This window comes from Felis catus, chromosome A1 (assembly GCF_018350175.1).
Source record: "Felis catus isolate Fca126 chromosome A1, F.catus_Fca126_mat1.0, whole genome shotgun sequence".
In the NCBI taxonomy this organism is placed as follows: Eukaryota; Metazoa; Chordata; class Mammalia; order Carnivora; family Felidae; genus Felis; species Felis catus.
In genome coordinates, this window is record NC_058368.1 from 203,685,094 (window position 1) to 203,703,669 (window position 18,576).

At 37.8% G+C, this 18,576-nt stretch overlaps 1 long non-coding RNA gene across 5 annotated transcripts in view; it reads right to left on the reverse strand.

The window, feature by feature from the left end:
* The window catches only part of LOC123380075, a 355,918-nt gene that overhangs the window by 216,175 nt on the left and 121,167 nt on the right, over positions 1–18,576 (reverse strand). The window contains exon 3 of one of the 5 annotated variants that reach the window (XR_006585325.1): positions 851–2,449. The exons of the other annotated variants lie outside the window; for them this stretch is intronic. This is a non-coding gene — a long non-coding RNA (uncharacterized LOC123380075). Of the gene's footprint in view, positions 1–850; positions 2,450–18,576 lie in introns of those variants that run through there. 5 annotated transcript variants of the gene reach the window in all.

The following is an 18,576-nucleotide window of genomic DNA, read 5'->3' on the forward strand; positions in this document are numbered from 1 at the left end:
GGGTATCACTCCCACCGAGGAGTTGCTGAAATTACCTTCTACTTCATTTTAAATAAAAAATAAATTGGTTATGTCAGATGTTAACATTAGGGAAGCATAATCTAGGGTGAGGTATATACAAAATATCTTTGGACTCCATCTTTGCAATGTTTCTATAAAACATAAAATTTTCCCTAAAAAAAGTTTAATTTAAAAACAAGTATGAGCTATTTCATTGTAAAGGGGATGAAGCGCTGGTAAACATTAAAATAAATAATCAGGTTCTGAAGGCAGAAAAAAGGGAATTCTTTGGAGTAACTTTATGTTTTTTCATTAGTTTGATTACCCCTTAACTATTTGTCTTCCTCTCCTTTTAGTTCTCTGAAATGTTGTTAATTAAAACAGTCAAGGAGCGCTTGGGTGGCTCTGTTGATTAAGTGTCCAACTCTGAGTTTCGGCTCAGGTCACATATGTTAGGCTCTTTGCTGTGGGCACGGAGCCTGCTTGGGATCTCTCTCTCCTCTCTCTCTGCCTCTCCCCCCACTTGTGCATGCTCTCTCTCCCTCTCAAAATAAATAAAGGTTAAAAAAAAAAAGAAACTGGAGTGCCTGGGTGGCTCAGTCAGTTAAGCATCCGACTTCGGCTCAGGTCATGATCTCGCGGTCTGTGAGTTCAAGCCCCGTGTCGAGCTCTGTGCTGACAGCTGAGTCTGGAGCCTGCTTCGGATTCTGTGTCTCCCTCTTTCTCTGCCCCTCCCCGCTCATGCTCTGTCTCTCTCTCTCTCTCTCTCTCTCTCTCTGTTAAAAATAAATAAACATTAAAAAAATTTTTAACAAAAAAAAAAAAAGTCAAAATATCTGTAGGCCTACCAAATACCAAATGCATGCCCAATTTTTCCTCCATAAGGATTACCTGTCATGACTGCTCTTCAATCACCTCATGGGAATTTTGATAAATCATTCAGCAAACACATATGTAGCACTCACTGTATCCCAGATAGCACAAGGGGCACTGGGGCTATGAAGGTGTAAGGTGCCGTCCCTATGCCTGGAGAGCTAACACTGCAGTGGAGAGAGGTATAGATGACACATGAGAAACTCTATCCCAGGGACACTGTATTCCTGGGGAGCGTTCAGGAAAGCTCCACCAAAGAATGTATCTTTTAACCTAATGGTCACAGATCTTATATGTGATAGCACTGTGTAGGGTACAAAACGGCCTCGTGTAATTTTTCTCATCCCCTTATCCCAGCCTCTTGTGAAGCTAGACGGGCAGCTTTTTCATTCCCATGTTACTGATGAGAGTTACAGCCAGCTGCACCTGACACACAGTTTAATTCATGTCCTGTGAGCTCCTGATTTGTGTTTGTTCTACTACTTCCTGCCTTTCTAGGTGGAGATCTTGCCAGACTCCTTCTATAAAGATTCCTTTCTTTCTTGATATGAACGTGAACGTCCAATGTGTTTCTTTTTCCTTTGGCCTTTCTTCTCTTACCACCTATTTCTCAAAACAAGGTTAATTAATGATAATTATTCTAGCTTTAAATCAAATCTCCCTTCGCAGGATAGAAAGTTTACTTTTGAAAATAAGGGATTTTCATTGAATCCAAAGTCCTAGAAGTACATTAGACATGTTTTGGAAGTTAATCTCTCTTCAAGCCATTCATTACTTTTTAGTGTATTGAAGAAGCTCACAACATGAAAAACATCCTGCATTATATGCTTCACACAACATATTTATTTGCCTCTTTTATGTGCCAAGTATTATACTGAGCCCCAGAGATGCAAAGATGAGTAAGAAATAGGGTTTTCCCTATAGGAGGTCCTGGTCTAAGGCAGGTAAGGAAGATGGAAGGTGATAATGCATATGAGAATTGCTTTTCTATATCTATGCCCAAGACCTTAAGAGGACTTGCAAGGAGTCCCTAAAGCAGAGGGTTGGAGAACGGCATTCGAAGCTGAGTTAGAAGCAAAAGTTTGGAGTTGGGAGTGTAGCTGCTCAAGGAATTGGTAGTAATTTAGAAAGGCTAGGTACAGAGAGGGGTGAGGGAATGGAGAGAGATGAGGTTACGGGTAAGTGGCTTTGCGTGTCAGGCTGAGGATCACAGGCTTTTTTTCGGAAAATGGAGAGCCACAGAAGGATTTTAAGCAAGAAAGATGTGATGAGAGATAACGTGAAAGATCTAACAATTACTCTAGCTGCTGTGTAGACAATAGATACGAGCAGAGGAGACCTGGAACCAGAAATAAGTGAGACGGACATAACAACAGCCAGGAACACACTGATGAGAACTCACCTGTTTGACCAGGTAATGACAGCTAGTCTTGAGAAAAGTGGAAGGAGTGCAGGACGACCAAGGTGGCCAGTATGATTCAGTGGGCAATTGGGTGTGAGTGAAATGAACATGGTGGTAGAGAGAAGAAGATCAAGGGGGTCTCGCAGGTTGCTGGCTTAGGTCCACTGAGGGAGGCTGTTCATGGAGAAGAAGAAACAGGAGATTGATTGCCAGGGGGTCAGACTCACTTTCGGAAGGGTGGGGGTGAGCACGTATGAGAAGATGAGGTGTGCAGTTCAGGACACGTCGAAGTAGATGCCCGCTCATCTGCTGCGGGTCTACGACTCAGGGGAAATGTCTGCGACCGTATTTGGGACTCACTTGCTACCCTACTGCCCGTGTTTCTGAAAAACGGGTGTACCCTGAAGTCAAGGGCTCAGGTTTCAGAGAGGCAGGCTAGCGTTTGCATCACAGACCGACCCCTGATTATCAAAGCCAAGGCTTTCCCACCTGTTACCTATGGCATGAGACTGTTGCCAGGAGAAAACCATGGGCAAAATAAAAAGCATGGTTTTTAGCACAGAAAAAGGAAAATAATTGTGCATTATCATGATCCCCCAAAAATTCTCCACGCAAGTCTTCTAAGGCATTTTATAAAGGCCTTTTTTTTTTCTAAGAGAGAAGGGTAAGTACCTCTCATTTCAATTATTTGATAATTTTGTATAATTATACTGTGGTTCCTCAAGATTTTTAAAAAGCAGATTTTACTGCTTTCTGGCTCAATATATGTTAAAATTACTTTCAAACTTTAATCTACAATAAAAAAGTTAATTCTATGTAAGCAAATGAAGGCCTCTCACTTTATAAAAAGTTAATATTTTGTGCTATTATGAACGATTATGGGTTTCACCACTTGTATATACTAATGATTAAGGTGACTGAGAAAAAATGTGGAAGTATCCCAGCTTTGAATTGCCTACTTGTAATTTTTGCTGGTAATTTCCCTTTTTTTAAAAAAGACAGAGATGATAGTCCAAAAATCTCAGCTGGACTTAATAAGCTCACACTCTAAAATATAACAGAGTAGAACCTCCTCCCATCCTACTTGAGAGCCTATCCTTAAGAATTCCCTTCCGTCATTCTTCCTACTAAAGGTCACTGGAAGGAAACAGGAAGGTCTAGTGGCTTTTTTTTTTTTTAACCAACTTTCTGTTCTGCAATTTTAAAAGTCTGGATGCAGCACAATCATAACTCTTCAACTACAGAACATAAATTTTTAGTACTTGTTGTTCTGGAATCCAACAGAAGAAATATTTGGCTTTTGCTTGGCCCCATCCCATTAGCATTAATAGGTTGTTTTCATTGGAGTTGTCTTCAAAAAAGATATGGATATGAGAAATGATATATTTAAACACCAGTTTTCATGCTAAGGTTGTGAAATGTAGCTTTTACAAATGAAATGGAATTAAATGGAATATAGTAAAGTAGAACAGAAAATACCAGACTGCACCCACTATAGAAAAGGTAAATATTGTTTTAGGAGACCTTTTATTTATACATCATATGAAGTACTGACAAATATATATATATATATATATATATATATATATATATATATATATATATATATATAGGGATAGGGATAGGGATAGGGATAGATACAGATATATGAGTGTGTGTTTATTGGGTCACAATATATGTTAATTGCAGTTAAACGTTCGAAGGCCACCCATGTTTTGCATTATAGACCATAAAACAAGCAAACTAGAAAAGATATGATACTTCCCCCCAAAATTCTTTTCCTTGCAAAGTTATGCCCATCTTGCATGCAAAACCTGTCCCCAAATTCATTTTTAAAGTAGAAATATCCTCTGCTTAAATACGATGTTATATACTGTTACATACTATATATGTATACAATGTTATGTACATATATAATATACCCAATGCACATTAATGATATACACAATGTACATTAATGATGCTGAAGATGATAATGGTAACCTCACTCTATATTACACTCTGCAAAAGGATTTCAAATCAATTATCTAATTTTACTGCAAAACCAAAAGGAGACGTAGTAACAGCTCTGTTTACACTGAAGCACAGAGAGGCCAAGTGATTTGCCTCAGGTAACTCAGTAGCAAAACTGCATGTATAAACCTGGTCACTTAAATTATAATCATGCTTTTTCACTGGATTACGTTGCTGCTTCACGCTACACAGCTGCAGTAAGTTTGCCACTGTTTATCTCATGGGTCTTTGTCATTTGTTTTGTGTTTAAAGCTATGTCTACAAAAGAGTCCAAAATATTTGGGAAAAGGCAAGAAGGAACACATAGAGATGACTTCATGATTTCGGAGTTTGTGAGTTGTCAACTGTATTTTCACCCAAGACTGAGGCTTTCACTGCAACTAGCTAGCAGCCAATCTGCTTTGTAGATGTCTTTTCATTCCAAAGACTATCACAGGGCCTGCGATGCAGCAGATCACTCAATTAATGTTGCTTCGCTGGAAAGAAAATTGCAACTGGCCAGGTCATTTTTAATATGAGAATTCAGGCTTTAGGACACGGATTACAAATTAAAAGACAGAGATGTGAGCTTGGGCAAGGAGTGAAGGGAAAAACGAGGAATCTTTTGAGGAAGTATGTACTATAGCCACAGAAAATGAGCTTAGAGAGCTTCCCTCTGCTTTTCCATTCTCTGGAACAGAGACAAGGGACTATCTCACCTATGTATGTCTAAAACACCCTGGGTAGATAGTTCTTGGTAACAGGTTTGAAAACAACTGATTTGATTACTTTAATGGGGTTGTATTCGTTACATTAGAACATTATGTATTGCTTAGAGAATTGCCTGTTTTGGTAAAATTTTCTGTAAGGTTTTCCACAGAATTCACTTATTTGTTCAGTCTCTTTGGTCTGGAATTTTCCTCTTTTCATTCCTAACAATGCTTAGGGTTTTTTTTTTTTTATTATTTCTTCATCATTCTTGTATAGCAAATATATTTTACCAATAAATTTAAAGAACTACCTCTTGATTATTCTGTTATTTTTGGTGCTTTGTATTTCACTAACATAGGTCTATAATTTTCATTATTTTGATAAATTGGGGCTTACTCTATTAGATATTTCTTAGTTCTTTTTTCAACGTTTATTTATTTTTGGGACAGAGAAAGACAGAGCATGAACGGGGGAGGGGCAGAGAGAGAGGGAGACACAGAATCGGAAACAGGCTCCAGGCTCTGAGCCATCAGCCCAGAGCCCGACGCGGGGCTCGAACTCACGGACTGCGAGATCGTGACCTGGCTGAAGTCGGACGCTTAACCGACTGTGCCACCCAGGCGCCCCTCTTAGTTCTTAAATTCAAGAATAGCTATTAAATTTTGAAATGTTTTCTTCTTAATGTATGCTTTTTGAAGCTATAAATTAATCTGTAAGCACTCTCAGTTACATCCTATAGATTTTGACACTGCTGTTCCCTTCTAAATATCCACTGAAAGATGAAGCATTTACAACTGTGTCCATTGGAGATTATATTACTGGTTTGGTTATTAATTCCATTTTATATAACACTGTTACAAAACGTGATCAACATAATACTTTTATTTGTGATTATTGAGCCCATTTTGCAGCTTACAAAGTGTCAATTTTTTTTTAAAGTTTCCATATATGTTTGAAATAATGTAAATTCTCTAACTTGAAAGTTCAGACTTCTATAAATGTTCATTGTAAATATCCATTAAAATTAGGGGCACCTGGGTGGCTCAGTCAGTTAAGCACCTGACTTTGGCTCAGGTCATGATCTCACAGCGCGTGAGTTCAAGCCCCACATCGGGCTCTGTGCTGACAGCTCAGAGCCTGGAGTCTGCTTCAGATTCTGTGTCTCCTCTCTCTGCCCCTCGCCTGCTCGCTCTCTTTCTCTCTCTCTCTCTCAAAAATAAATATTAAAAAATAAAATAAATATCCATTAAATTCAGCTAATTGTATAGTTCAAATCTGTATTGTCTTTTGCTCTCTGAAACACAAAGTGTATACTTAATATTCCACTATAACTGAGAAAGCAAAAATTTCTCTTTGTGATACTAGTCGCGTGTACTTGATAGTTGTGTTTTCAGACACACGTACCTTCAGAATTGTTAGGGATTCCTTGTGAATGCTGTCTTTTAGCATTATATTGTGGTCTGCCTTATCCCTGGTAAGATTTTTGTCTGTATTATATAACAGAAATTTTGCTACATCAGATTTCTTTTGATTAGAATTTTCTCAGGAAAGGTTTCCTCTTCAACTACATGCATTCGTTAAGCATACGCCCAGGGTTTTATGTACTTTTTTTTTTAATATTTTAAAATTTTCACAGAAAATTGGGAACTACAGTCCAAGAACATTTTTTTCTGAGTGATTTGAGAGTAAGCTGGAAACATCATGCCGCATAACTCTAGAATACTTTAGTGTGCAGTTCTCACAAACAGAGCACTTGCCTACATGAACACAATAGGACCTTAAAAATCAGGAAATGTATTGATACATTGATACATTACATCATTGATACAATTAATACATTGCTATAATCCACAGATCCCATTAAGATTTCAGCAATTGCCTTAATAACATTCTCTATGGGAACATTATCCAACCCGGGGCCATACACTGCATCTAGCAATGTCTTTTTTTTCTCTTTTAATTGAAATACTTGACTCTCCTTGATATTTATGACCTTGACACTTTCAAAAATTAAAAGTAATCATTTTGTAGAATGCCCCAAATTTGGGGTTTGTCTGATGTTTCCAGGTTACATGTTTTGGGCAGAAACAGTACAGAAGTGATGCAGGATGCTCCTTACCATCCTACTAGATGGCACATTGGTTTGATTTGCCCCTTGACAGAGGTGATGTTCCACAAGTCTCTCCACTCTAAAGCTTTTTCCCTTTGTAATAAACAAATCGTTGAGGCTAAGTCAATATTACATTCCTCGTCAACTTTTCACCCACTAGTTTTAGCATCTGTTGATATTTTGTAACTGAACTGTCAGTATGATGGTTGCCAAATGATGATTCTTAATTCCATCATTCCACCTACATTTATTAGTGGACGTTCCATTGTAACAAAGAGTTTTCTCTTCTCCCCATTTATTTATGCATTTGTTTATTTGGATTTATATAGACAAATGGCTTCCTATTTTATTCTGTGGATTATAGTCCATTACTAGCATTCTTTCGATCCTCATGTCATTCCGATATTTGGCTCACGGGGGCTTCTTTACACTGCTTCTGTCTATATCATTTTCTGAGCAATTCCTCACTTTTTGACATAAGATTTTCCATGTTAATCTTGTACTTTGCTTGCCCCAGCCCTGGAAGCAAGCATTTCTCCAAGAAGCCTTTGTTCATTATAGGTAAGAATTATATTTAGAAACTAGTATCTGTGTACTCATGACTATTGGTATTTCACCACTCGAGCCTCCCAGTAGACATAATTTGAGGAATATATGTAAGAATATCCAACTACATTTATATCTATTTTTCTATCCATCTCTATATGACACACCACATCTCCAATTCCAGTCCAATACACAGGATTAATGCCAGCTTTTTTCCCTTCCATATTTGTAACCCCTGCTCCCAGAGTGAGAAATCTGACTCTCATTGTATTGGTCTTTTTAGGATACTATAATATAGACTTGGGTGACTGAAACAACAGAATTTATTTCTTACAGTTTTGAAAGCCAGAAGTTCAAGATCACGGTTCCTGCTGAGAGCTCTCTTCCTGGCTTGTGGTAACTGTTACATAGCAATAGAAAGCTAATGAACCTTCCTAACACACTTACCACAGAATTAATTTCAAAGCAATTTCAATCGCCTCAGCTCTACTACATTTGTGCCTTCTGGATGGCCTTGCCTCCCACTTTCTGATAAGATGGCTGCATGAATTTCTTCAAATCCCTTCCCCTCCACAAACATTTCTTTATTATTACTTTGTCTTCACTTATTGTCCTTTCCTCCTTCTACCCGTTGGAGAACAAAATGTCTCCTCGGTGCCAACTCTTATACGTATACCTTTATTCTCTTTTCTTCCTGTCTCCTCTAGACATTTTTCCTAGAAAAAAAAAATCCTTATACTTTCGATGATGTATTTTCAACATAATCTCATCACTCCTGTGTGCTCATGCTTATCTTTTACCTCTCTCCTCCTGGCTCAACCTGAAAATAGTGGTAGGCCTAAAAATTCTAAGCCCAGGTCTGCTACCTTTTCAAGCTATTATCATCAAATCACTCCTTACTTTTACTTTCAATGATCAACTTTTTCTAAATACACTGTACTTGTAATACTTGTAATACAAAGCCATTGTTAATCCCTTACAATCTGGCTTCAGCCTTCATCAATCTGTGAAACTACTCTTTCAAAGATCACTTTAGTACAAACTGCTAAATCTAATTTCCATCTTTCTCACCCTCTCGGTGACATCAAGGATTGTTGCCTAACTACTTTGGACAACATGTTCTTCTTCTGTCCATGTGATCACTTCTTAACGTCTCTGTCTAGCTCCTGCCATTCCCTACCCCTAGATTTTGCACAAAGATGTACAGCTTTTGCTTTTCTGTCTGTGGAAAAAGAGGGCAGGAAAGGGAAAGGAAGAAAAGGGAAGGGGGGAGGAGGGGCGGAAGGGAAGAGGGGAGGAAGGAAGGAGGGAAGGAAGGAAGGAAGGAAGGAAGGAAGGAAGGAAGAAAGCCAACAATGGCTTCAATTACAACCAAAATAAAATACTAATGCTTAACTTGCTTTCCAAAACTCTTCCTCTGTTGTGCCTATCATACCTGTCCAACATTATTGAAACCTAGTGAATGTGAACTATTTTCCAATTTCTGAACATTTCTTGAACTTTTAGTCTCTAAGCTCAGTTTTCACTCCATACACCTTATAAACAGCTTAAAATTTTGTCATGTACATAAAATGTTTTTCATCACTGTAAATGTTCAAGTCCTATATATCTTTCAATAATAATAATAATGTAATGATTATCAACACTTACAACATATGAGATATTGCCCTAAGCACTGTGTATTTATTAATTCATTTAATCTCCAAAACAACCCCATGACCCAGCTCACATGCTACTTCCCTGATGAAGTCCTTCACATACACACCGTGTACTGTGGAAGATAATTTTTTTTTTCCATTCTGAAGTCTCAACTTCTTTAAATGTTCTACTTTTTATAGTTCTAGGTGCTTTATCTCATAGTGATATGGCTTTATCTTATTTATGCTTACTCAGCAATTAGGTCTTGAGAGCAGGAGTCTTGCTAACCCTTTCTGCACGATTAAATCACACCTTTTTTTTTTTTTTTTTTTTTTTGGCCAAAGCTCTAAAATCACCTCTTTTAATAAAGAAATCTCCTGATCCCAGAACTCTGTATTAGGTGTTCCCCATTGTGCCCCCACGGGTCTCTGCATCTTTATCATCCGTTTTCAATCTTTGTCCAATTGCCTCTCCACTTAGGCGTGTCCCCTTGAGGCAAGCACAAGGTATTTTTCCTTTTCTTATCCATAGCATTTGTCACAATACACTGCAGAGTAGGTACTCCATATATGTTTGTGGGAGGAATAAATGATTATCCCAAGCAAGACCACCTGATCTCCCAAGTCACAGGAGGTCGAACCTGAAAGGAGATGGTAACTGTTGGAGAAAATACATTAGGTTACTGAGGAAGAAACAGTAAAATTGTTAGCATACGATATAGTACACAATCATCAATTTTGAGCCTAAATCAGTATGAAAATATTAAATATAATGAAGGCCCCGTGTCTCCAAACACAAAAATTAATTCAAGATGGATCCTAAACCCAAACATAAAAGCTAAAACCATAAAGCTTTTAGAAAGAAACGTAAGAGACTCTCCTGTGAGCTGGGGCTTGGTCTACAAGTTTCTAGGCCATAGAAAACAAGAACCCTTTATGTAAAAACAAAAAACAAAAAACAATAAACTTGACTTTATATTTTAAAATGACTACTTATTGGGGTGTCTGGGTGGCTCAGCAGGTTAAGCATCTGACTCTGGATTTTGGCTCGGGTCATGATCTCATGGTTCGTGAGATAGAGCCCCACATTGGGCTCTGCCCTCACAGCCTGAGCCTGCTTGGGATTCTCTCTGCCCCTTCCCTGAAAGCATACGCTGTCTCTCTCTCTCTCTCTCTCTCTCTCTAAACAAATAAACTTAAGAAAATAAAAGAGATAAAAAAATCAAATGACTCCTCATTAGAATATATTGTTAAGGAAATGTGTAGGTGAACCACAAATTAGAAGAAAATACCTGACAAAGCACTATCTACAGTATCGTTACCTAACTCTTCCAGCTCAAAAATAAACACACAACTCAAAATAACAACAACAAAAAAATGGCCAACAAGCCCATGAAAAACTGCTCAACATTGTCAGTCATTACGAATATGCTAATTAAAATAAAAATAGCACCACACACTTAGGAGAGTGATTAAAATGAAAGGCTCGGGGCGCCTGGGTGGCGCAGTCGGTTAAGCGTCCGACTTCAGCCAGGTCACGATCTCGCGCTCTGTGAGTTCGAGCCCCGCGTCCGGCTCTGGGCTGATGGCTCGGAGCCTGGAGCCTGTTTCCGATTCTGTGTCTCCCTCTCTCTCTGCCCCTCCCCCGTTCATGCTCTGTCTCTCTCTGTCCCAAAAATAAATAAAAAACATTGAAAAAAAATTAAAAAAAAAAATAAAAGTATAAAATGAAAGGCTCTAACACCAGCAGGTGTTGTCATCAGAGTACCCGGGCTGCTCAAGTATCTTCTGGAGGCATTAGCAAACAGTACAACCACTCTGGATAAGGTATGACAGTTTCTCATAAAACCCGATGACACAGCAATTCCATTCCTAAGTATTTACCTAAAGGAAATGAAAACATAAATTCACCAAAAAATTTAAAATACAGAAGCCTTATTAATAATGGCCCAAAACAGCAAAAAGCTGTGTGTCCACCAACACAAGAATGGATTAAAAAACAAAAACAAAAAACAAAAACAAAACAAAACAACAAAAAAAAATGGTATCTTGAGCAGTAAAAAAAAAAAAAAAATGCTGATGGATTAAACTAAAATATACCACGCTGATAGAAAGAGAAAGAAAGTCGTATATAAAAGACAACATTCCATTTGATTCCATTCACATGGAAATTATAGAATCACAAAATTAGAATGGCAGAAAGAATGTCAGTGGCTGCCTCCAAGGTGGGAGTGAAGATTGACTAGAAACTGCCGTGAGGGAAATTTCTGGCTGATGATAATATTCTGTGTCTGGAAATGGACTGGGATTATAAATGCATGTGCATTTGTGAAGCCCCAGCAAACATACACTAATAATAGTGTATTTCACTGTATATAAATTATTCATCAAAAGTAAAAGCTAGTAAAGTCTGCTACGAATAAGTCTATTACTACGAAGTATCAAACTCTAGTTAAGAATGCTAGAATATTTATGAGGAAATATATGTGCAATTCACTTTGAAATGCATCCAACATAAGTTAGATGAAAAGGTACAGAGATGGATACATTTGTGTTACAAAAGTATAGTAAAACATTAATGACAGACTGTGTGGTAAGTTCGTAAGCGCTCAATGTAAGTCTTTCGATTTTACTGTTGGTAAAAATATAGTGGACAATCAAAAGTACTGTGCTGCGGGGAGACTCCTAAAAGGAGTCTTGAAGGACTTACACACCTTTAAGGACTGTTTTGAAATGTCTGCCGTAGTCAAAAAAGGAAAATCTAAAAATAAAGAAAAGCACCATCATATTTACATAACTAATTTATCTGTGAAGTTGAAATAATAGTACAAAACATTATATTCTGAAAATTCAGAAGCATGGTTGACTAATAAGATGTCTCTTTATTCATTTAGAGAAGATGAGAGGCAATTATTCCAAACTGAACTTGGAACTGTTCAATTATTTGGAGCCGAGGGCTCCGGGAGGAGGGGGGGAAAGGAGGGAAAAAGTAGCTTTCTCTAGTGCTTAGCTTTTTCTTTTAATGGTTTTAACCTCTTACTAAACTTGTTACGTGTTTCTACACACATTAATACTTGAGTTTTTCTAAAATTCCACTTAAAACTAGATAGAAAGTACATCCCTCAAACAGAAAGCCAGTCATTTATTTCTTACAATTCCTTTCTTTTCCATCTGCGTCTGCTCGTACCATTTCCTTACCCCTTTTTCTGTAGCCTATTCAATTTCATCCAGTTATTCCTTGTTTTTGGAACATTTTCTTTGTGTGAAGACTAAATCCCCATTTCCTCCTTTTTGATCTCCATTTAGTCTTGATTACAAACCTAACTGAATTATGGTCAGTATTACTAAGCTCCTTCCTCCACCCACTCACCTTATTAGACCAGTCACATCATCTCCTTTTAAAAAAGTTTTTACAATGGCCCACTTCTCGTGATGACTTTAGCATGGATTAAAAAGAAAATCCATCATATAATATCAATCTTCCCAGAGTAAACAGATGCTAAGAGAGGAAACCCAGGGATTCCTAAAAAATTTTGGTAGTTTGGGGCTTAGTTAAATATCTAAAACAGTCTAGAATAGCATTCAAAAAGAGTTAGAACTCTTGTTCTCTTCTTACAGAAAGGGACTGCCCAGTGGTTGGTCAAATAAGATAATATTAAGCCTTAATTACTCTCTGATTCAAAAATAATTCTCTAATTGGTAATAATATTATTTAATATCTTTAAGATTCAGGAAACACAGATAAATAGAAGGATGTTGACTCTTCCAATCTTGGTTAGCCAAAAGCCCATTCCTGAAATCCCTTTTCCTATATCCACCTAGAGAAGTTTTATAAATAGTAAAGGTGCCTGCAGTGAAATAATATTAAATTTTTCACTTTAGCTGTTATATAAAAACATGAAACCATAAACGTTAAAGTGAAACAGAGTGACCATCTATTCTTGCATTTTCTAAGTAGCTTGGTGAAGACCCTTGTTCTAAGGGATGTTATTCAGTGTGGCTCCCCAAGTAAGTTAGGTAAGTTAGGTGGGAGGTGGTAGATTCTATTAGGTTCAAGTCATTTTACTCGCAAAGAGGTGAGGTGATCAGCCTAGATTATGAGTAGCAAACTAGGGCCCCAACATAGGTCTAATCCCAAGCACAGAGCTATTTACAGGACAGCCTAATACGTCCCATTAATTTAATAATATGTTCAATATAATATCCATAAAGGTTTGTGGAATATATCCTGCTAACACACCTGACATCCTTTTTTCTCTCTGAAAACAAATCAGATATTTTATCTTGTAGGGTCTTCTGGTGCTCATCTACCAAAACATGGACACTTTCAGGAAAATGTTAACACAAAGATTATATTTTCCCAGTGTTCTCTCCTCCTATCAAAACCCAAACCAAACAAAAAAGCTCAAGTAAAGCATCACAAAAAGCTGGTGCAAGTAGAAAAGAGCCTACTTTTGGGGCTCCTGGGTGGCTCAGTCGGTTGAGGGTCTGACTTGGGCTCGGGTCATGATCTCATGGTTCGTGAGTTCAAGCCCCGCATCAGGCTCTGTGCTGACAGCTCAGAGCCTGGAACCTGCTTTGGATTCTGTGTCTCCCTCTCTCTGCCCATCCTCCACTTGCTTGCGCTCTTTCTCTCTCTTTCTCTCTCTCTCTCTCAAAAATAAATATTTAAAAAAATTTTTAAAGAAGATCCTACTTTTGTCAAAAATAAAAATTTTAATTAGAATTAAGCCTTCTTAACAATAAGTCAGAATAAAGACTGACTAAAAGGTAACAGTTGGTGTAATTTCTCCACTTCCATGTCATATGAAAAATAATCTGGTTCTTTTCTTAATAAGTGGCCAACAAAAAGATCACACTTCAGCTATGTCTCCAATGAAGATCTGCACAGGTAAATCCAAAAAGTGTTGTCCATGTCAGGCTGGCAGATGTCATTTCTAAAGAGCTCAAGGAGGCAAAGCCAAACCAGTGGGAGTAGATGAAGCAAGTAGTATACAGAATAACTACTTTAAAAGGTTCTCTAGACCATGTCTTCTGATGGTGAAATGAATAGCATTTCTCAAATTATTTATTAAGAGACATTTTCATAGTCTAGATCATTTCAACTCTTTAGCAAGTAAATTATTAGCAGAAAAGATTACTCTCCCAAAGACATTACTAGAATGAACTCTCATTTATTTATTCTGGTCCCCTTTCTAATCTCTGAAAGTTGACTTCCAATATCGGCCCAATGCCTCAAGCACCAAGAGTAAACAGCACAATCCCTTTTTCATGACTCAAATGAATTCAGTTTCTTCCGACTCTAAAAATGATTCAAGGGGCACCTGAGCGGCTCAGTTGGTTAAGTTTCTGACTCTTGATTTCAGCTCAGGTCATGATCTCACAGTTCTTGGGTTCAAGCCCCATGTCGGGCTCTCCACTGACAGCACAGAGCCTGCTTAGGGATTCTCTGTCTTCCTCTCTCTCTCCACCCCTCCCCTGCTTGTGCTCTCTCTCCCTCAAAATAAGTAAACATTAAAAAAAATAAAAATGATTCAGTAACAGTCTATCATTTGATCCAAAGTGGATGCTGTGCTGTTGCAAAGCTAATTGAAAAAATAAGAAAGAAGATACAGGTATTCCCCTCTTACTGTTATTCTGCTTTTTAAAAAGTAATACTCAAGTCCATATTTACTCCTGTGATATGGTCCTCCAGGTAACCAACTAAAGTTAAGATTTTTGCTTAATCAACCAGCCTAATTAAGGCTTCTGTTCTGATCTTTGGATGACAAGGCAGAGTGTGGCTTCAATCAAATTGCTGGTTGACTCTTCCATGGGCCTAAATCATACCCAGTAATGTAATCAAACCAGTTTGGCTAAATTACACACCATATATCAGGAAATGGCTTTTCTAGGTCACTAGCCTACACACAATCTGGCATTAAAGTAGAGCAGATAAAAAGAAATGTTTTAACATTTCCAAGAAACTCACATGCATTACTTAAGGTTTTAACTAATAAGAAACTATTAGAAGAAAAAAAGAGACACATGAAAGCATAACAACATTGTGTCCATCCCAAATGTCATTAGCTACAATCTTTAATCAGGCGCTCACTCCAGTTACTGGGCGGTATTGCCAACCTCCCAGAGGGAAGTCAGCCGCAGACCAAGAATGAGAAACCAATTTGAAAAAAAAAAAAAAAAAAAAAAAGAACCTGAATGATAACTGAGCCCAGATGGGGAGAAGAAAGGTTAACTCTGAAACTGGTCTTATTTAAAGGCCACCAGTAAATTTAAGCCACAGAAAAACTTGCCTGAACAGGGAAAATACTGTTTTCTTCCCTACAGTAAAAAAGGGAAATGAACATACTCAGTTTGACCCACCAGCAGTCTTTCCCCAAGGTTTAGTGTGGAACATAAGGCCCATGAGCAGGAGTTACAGGCTAAATACTGCAGTGGGGCAGTGTAGGAAAGAAGCAGCTGTTTCTTATTATTTGCGTGTATTTCTCTTATGGGTAAAAACGTGGGCGGAGTGCCATGATGTACTGCTGTGCAGACCTCCCAAAATGGCAAGGGCAGAGCCCTGGCTTTCCTCTGCTGCCACCAAGCATGTGACCAACAAGAGATCTAGCCAAAGAAACTGCACTAGAAAACAGACCTATTGCACAGCCAGGGGGGTGCAGCTCTATAAAAGAAGAAATGAATTGAGGGACAGCTTTTAACAAGCACATGTAAAAATCTGATTGCAAATAATACCAAGAGGACTTGGACCTTAATATAATCAAACATGAGACATCGGTAAGTCTTTAGAAGCCTATGTTGCTTAAATTTTTAAATGACATGAGCTCTGACAAAACGGACGCTACCAAAACCATCATTTGGCAGAGAGGGCAGAAGAGAGAAATACCCAAACTGCTCTCCCATCCTCCCACAGGTCTCCTACAAAGGTCGCCCTCTGCACACACCCACAGGCACAGAGACATAGGGCAGGGAAGGCCTGAGAATGAATCTAGAGGGGAAATGAAGAATATTCTGCGTGCTCCTGCAGGCTCTTTTCTCAACATGGCTTTGAGAGCGAGCCCTTTTCAAACCTAGGTCAGAAGTGTCAACCATTCTTCTGCTTGAAACCCTTCAGTGACTTCTCACGACATCAAGAGGGAAGCTACAATCTTCACAAGGTCTGCCCTCATCTCTACTGGGCCTCTGCTCAAAGGTCCCTTTTCAGCATGGCACATCATGATCACCCTATTTAATATTCAGCCCCCATCCTGGACAATCCGCTCTTCCTCATGATTTATTGTTCTCGAGAACACTCACGAGTAGCCCACTGAATGGTTTACCTTTTTCGTTTATTGTCTGTCTTTTCCTTACTAACATAAAAACTCCAGAAGTACATTCTCTTTGTTTTGTTCTCAGATGTAATCCCAGAACACCAAAAACAATGCCTGGCACATGGTAGCCTTTTAATATTTATTTGTTGAATGAATAAATGGAACAATACGTTAATGAACATTTAAGATATTTAATTTTAACATGCTTTTTGATCAAGTATTATTCATTAAAGGACTATAATTGGTACCTCCTATAAATTGACTTGATAAGTTCTTTCAAACTTTTCTTATGTGATTGATTACATTTAATTTAGGTTAAGGGATAAAACCAATTCTCAACACCCTTCATATTATCAAGCAGCATTAAAACTGAACAAATTGCTTTAGACAAGAGAAAATGACATCTCTTTGATTTTAGGAACCAACTTTCCCCCTTTTTAATGTGGAGTTGCAAAGGTCACCATGATTGACCTACTAATTACCAAATCCCACAAACACTCCTCAGTATTTATCTTTCCGGACTTCTCGGAGTTATCTGACACGCTTAAGCATCTTGTCCTTCAAAACATTACTCAGTGATTTGATAATTATGGTATACGAAATAGGTGGGACACTGTTTCTTTAGCAAAATTATATGTACTTTGTTAAATCTTTTTGTAACTATTAAAGTAGTAAAACCTACAACTTAAAAATAGAATGTAAAGTGTCATTGTCTAACAGTATAGGGAGTACCTGCTCGTTGTAGAAAATATATCAGAAAAATAAAGAAGATTCAAATCCCGCCACTAGAAATAAGCAATTTAAAAGCTTGATGTATATTATAATATTTATAAAACAACTTTCACTTTAAAATGTTATATTCATTATTTTTAAGATACACACATAAACATCTATATTGTATTTTAATGTAATGTATCAAATATTTAAACTATGCATCATTGTTATGTATTTGTATTATTTCTATTTCCTCTAGTATATCTAATTAAGTTTCTTGAATATATGTTTTTGTATAATTAACCCACTATGTCTTTAAGAATAACTCTTGGAAAGTGAATCACTGGGTTACAACATCTGTAGAAAGGAAGAATATTGACTGACTTTTCAATATGTATTGTTCTTTTGCTTATGTTATTTATTGCTTTTGTTTTTGAATGTCGTTTTGGCTAGAATCTCCAGAACAACAACTTAGTGAGCAGATATCTTGCTTTATTCCTGACTTTGTGAGAAATCCCTCTTGATGCTATTTCTTTATACAAGTTTGTTCATTTTCGAGAGAGAGAGCGTGAGCAGGGGAGGGGCAGAGAGAGGGAGACAGGATGTGAAATGGGCTCTGTGTTGACAGCAGCAAGCCAATACGGGGTTCAAACTCACAAACTGTGAGATCGTGACTTGAGCTGAAGTCAGATGCTTAACCCAGCTGAGCGACCCAGGCACCCAATACTAATTTTAAATAGCTTTCTCAAACTTAGGAACAGATAGTAAATGTACTGAACACACAACTATTAAAGTGAATATTTTTATTTTTTTTTTATTTTAATGTTTATTTTTGAGAGACAGAGACAGAGTGGGAGTGGGGGAGGGGCAGAGAGAGACATACACACAAAATCCGAATCAGGCTCCAGGCTCTGAACTGTCAGGACAGAGCCTGACACGTGGCTTGAACTCATGAACCATGACATCATGACCTGAGCCGAAGTTGGACACTTAACCAACTGAGCCACCCAGGTGCTCCAAAAGTGAGTCTTTTTCTAAACAGAAATCGCAAACTGTTGACCTCTTTGATGAATATAACATACCATTTGGATCTACTTGCCATAAATATTTTCACATTTGAAATGAATTTAAATTTTCATGTCTTGGAAAATCAAAAGACCAAGCCACACTCAGTCTGCATCCTTGGGGGACAAAAATAACTCGAACTGTATAGCTACTTACTCTTTAGATAGAACACAAACATAGACTAGCTGATGCTGGTCCTCACAATTCATATACTAT